The sequence below is a fragment of the Limulus polyphemus genome, unplaced genomic scaffold (genome assembly GCF_000517525.1).
Source record: "Limulus polyphemus unplaced genomic scaffold, Limulus_polyphemus-2.1.2 Scaffold7435, whole genome shotgun sequence".
NCBI classification, from domain to species: Eukaryota; Metazoa; Arthropoda; class Merostomata; order Xiphosura; family Limulidae; genus Limulus; species Limulus polyphemus.
The window spans coordinates 9,549-13,983 of NW_013673045.1; the positions used below are offsets into that span (position 1 = coordinate 9,549).

A 4,435-nucleotide genomic window follows, 5' to 3' on the forward strand; every position below is an offset into this window, starting at 1 on the left:
ACTAGGAAAAAACACTTCTAACCTGCTGAAACATCTGAAGGTAAGTCTTTTTTATTATTTTTATTATAAACTATATTCTGTATTTTTTAAATCATTTATTTGGATATTTTACATTACAATACAAAAGTAAAATTAATTGGGAATTATCTCCCACCTTAGAGCATAGTTCCCTGTGCTGTGGAAGGTCTCAGTATTACTACATACGAACATAAGTATTTCATACATTAAAAAATGAAATAGAAATTAATATAGTTAAGGTTTTCTATTAAATAGATACTTAACAATAGGTACTGCGTAAAGTTAATTAGTAATTATATAATTACTTATAAAAACAAAGAAGCTTCTTGTACTAAATTATTATAAAATTTTAGATTGCACTCTTTATTATAATTTATCTAATTTAGGCTTAGGTTTTTTTTCGATTAATCATTAGTTACCATAATTACTTATGTACTATTCTCCTATTATTTATCATTTACCATAATTACTTATGTACTATTCTCCTATTAATCATTAATTACCATAATTACTTATGTACTATTCTCCTATTAATCATTAGTTACCACAATTACTTATGTACTATTCTCCTATTAATCATTAATTACCACAATTACTTATGTACTATTCTTCTATTAATCATTAATTACCACAATTACTTATGTACTATTCTTCTATTAATCATTAATTACCACAATTACTTATGTACTATTCTCCTATTAATCATTATTTACCATAATTATTTATCCACCTCTTGTTTTAAATTCAAATCAATAAAATACTTTTATAGACTGATTTCAATTGTTTTGCTTTATTAATTGTACGTATTTGTTCCGGAAGTGTATTAAAAAGTTTCGCACTCACAAAATGCCAGTGTCTAAGCCTTACTATTGTTCTTCTACTAGGGAACTCATACATACCCTTAACTACTCCCTTTGTGTTACCAGAATGATCTAACCACTTTACCGGGTGTCTCCCACCATTCAATCTAATCAATGAACTTTTAAAAAACATCTCCTTAATATTTAATATAAACAGCTGCTTAAACAGAGGTCTAGACGGTTCCATTGATTTCTTTTTAAGCATTACCCTTATTATATTTTTCTGCAGTATGGCTAACTGCATTTGTATAGTCAGCGGTTGCTCCCCAAGCAATGATTTCATATTGCAAAATAGGGTCAACTAATCCGTAGCATAATATCTTTAATTTATCTATCGACAAAGATCCTCTGACTGCTACAAATATGTATACTAACTTCCGCATTGTTTTCGTTAAATCTAATATGTGGGGCCTCCAATTTAAGCAGCTATCTTTAATGACTTTTTAACTTTATCTATTATGTTCACTTTGGAGCAGTTACATTTTGGGGGGTAGGATTGGGTACAGTTCTTTTCATGAATGCTCAGAGCCACAGGAGTTGGCTGGTCTATATTATAGCGCGAGAATGTCATATAATTTGTTTTTATAACGTTAGTGATTGTGCTCTGTAGTACTGAGGATCTTCTCCCAATTATCACCTGCCCAAAGCAGGGCTATATCATCGGCAAACACAATTAACCGTCCGTCCAGTGACAAGTTACATAGATCATTTATAAATGTAATACAAAGGACCGGTCCTAACATTGTACCTTGTAGTAAACTGATCGCTGACAATACCGATTAATTGAACCATCTATTCTGAAGGTAGCTTTTAAACCGATCTATTATAACTTCTATGTTGTACAACCTAGCTATGAATTTAGAGTGCGACACTGTATCGAAGGCTTTGGCCAGGTCCAAGAACACGACCGCCAGCTTCCTAACCTTGTCTAGTTGGTCAGTAATATATGTAGTTACTTCCGAAAACCTTGTCTAGTTGGTCAGTAATATATGTAGTTACTTCCGAAAACCTTGTCTAGTTGGTCAGTAATATATGTAGTTACTTCCGAAATACATATCGATTATTTGATAATTTATTATTATTTTCCAATAATTCTACTAAATTTTTAAACATTTTCTCCAAGACTTTAGTAAGATTTGACAATATTGAAATTGGCCTATAGTTGGGCAGTAGTTTTAGATTCCCACTTTTGTATATTGGGGTAATAACAGACATTTTAATATAACAGGGAATACACCATTATTTATATTTAAGTTCACTATATGTTTTATGGGTTTAATTATACTCTCGATATTTATCTTCAAGTATTTGGACAGTAATGCCGTCGTGTCCTGGACCTAATCTCCCCTTCAGTTCATTTGTGGCCTACTGTACATCCCTCCAATACCAGGCTGTCTCTAACCCCCTCCTCATCCAACCCTACCCTCTGACCCATCTTTTCTGCTATCTCTTTTCCTACTGCTGTAAAATATTCCCCGAATATATTTGCTCAATGTTTTGGATTATCTACTAAGTTAATTTCATTCCTATCAGTTAATTTGGTTATTGTATTTATTGGTGCAGCTCGCTTATTAATTGCTAAATTATCATTTCCCCCATTTTCTTGATGTTAGTGTTATTTTCCGGTATTTTGTTACAATAGTATCTATTTTTTACTTGTTTTAATAAGCTATTTAACTTGTTTGAATGTTTTTTAAATATTTTTTTTAGGTGTAAGTTAAATGTTTGCTTACAGGTTTTCTTAATTAATGTTTTCTCTTCTAAATGAAACCAGTAAACCAGGGGTTACCCACGGCTGTATTTTGAAACCAGTGAACCAAGAATACCCACGACTGTTTTTTTCGATACTTCGAGTTAGCAGCACACTGTGTTAGTTGTCGAGTGGTTTATAGCGAATGTAAATTCATTACAGTTACGAAGTTATTTGTGCTAATATTTACATCATTTTCCATTAACACCATATTCCTTGTTTTTCTCTAGAGATTTCCATTCAGTTGCGAGTAATTAATTATTTTAGTTTTTACAATTGGGGTATTTGAAGTACGTACATTAATTAATTATTTTAGTTTTTACAATAGGGGTAGTGTAGGTACGTACATTAATTAATTATTTTAGTTTTTACTATAGGGGTAGTGTAGGTACGTACAATAATTAATTATTTTAGTTTTTACAATAGGGGTATTTGAGGTACGTACATTAATTAATTATTTTAGTTTTTTTACAATAGGGGTAGTGTAGATACGTACAATAATTAATTATTTTAGTTTTTACAATAGGGGTATGGGATGTACGTACATTAGAAGTCTTGAAATCCATATGTACAAATGTAGAGTAATGATCCGCAATGTTGGTTTTAAGTACAATAGCTTTTTCGATGACGAGGAACCCACTTTGAGACTTCAAGCCGTCTCCAGCTATTATTATGGGTAATGAAGAAAAACTTTAATATAAGTTTAACATAACAGCAAATGTACAACGTTTCGACAAAGTTTTGATGATGTACCTCCAGCCATGATTAGTACTTGTCATTGTAAAACAAGAAAATTAGCGTGTGAAGAAGTACACCCTCTGGTGGTGGTAATGATTTTCATTTACCATTTCCTGTTGGTGTCCTTGCTCTCCAACTGACTTAGCACCCTAGTCCTTCCTGGAAAGAAAAAGTCAGGATATCTTACTGAAGTCTTGTTGTAAATCCTGTCCACACTTATCAACTCTTTCAAAGTCAATAAATAAAAATGAATCACTCTCTTTAGATGAGAATTGTACAAGACAAGTGAATTATCGTACAGATAAATTAATCAGTAGTTCAGAAAAGGTCTTCTAAATGAAGTAAGGATGCTATTTTTAACACAGCTCAGTTTCATGCGTTTGTTCCTTCACTGAGTTAAACTAGTACAGTTTTTTTTTAATTTTATAGCCAACGAACTCAACTGATTAAAACCTAATCTTTAGAAGCGGAGTTTTATTGCGTTTCTGTTTCTGAGTAACATTTTTATTAAAGAGCTGTTATATTAAATAAGAAAAAAATTAGTACATGTTTATGATTGATTCACAAGGGCGCGCGAATCGAAGAGTGCCGCGTGAAGTAAGAATTTGTTTTTTTCTGAAGTTTCGGAGAAAAAAAAATGTTTAAATTATGAAAAACAAATTAAATAATGTCAGCAACGAAAATAAAACATACAGCTAACTTGTTGTGTATTCCAAGATCAACGATAGAGTCTGGTAAGTTGTATGTTTCTTTGGAATTAAGAACAAAGCTACACAATGGGCTATCTGTGCTTTGCCCACCACGGGTATCGAAACTCGGTTTCTAACGTTGTAAATCCGTAGACGTACCGCTGTGCTACTGGGGGGCGGTAAGATGTAAAGAAAACAGTTGCAAGATATCCGTAAAAAGCTCACATAATGAATTATCCGGAGTTCAAATCAACTTGTTGTATAATAATGGCTGGAGACGGCTTGAATGGGTAATGAAGAAAAACTTTAATATACGTTTAACATAACAGCAAACGTACAACGTTTCGACAAGGTTTTGTCATCATCAGGTACATCATCAA

General features: G+C 32.1%; 1 long non-coding RNA gene across 1 annotated transcript in view; it reads left to right on the top strand.

Moving 5' to 3' along the window:
* LOC111089806 overlaps window positions 1–4,435 on the top strand; it is a 14,995-nt gene that overhangs the window by 792 nt on the left and 9,768 nt on the right. The gene's annotated exons all lie outside the window — the stretch shown is intronic.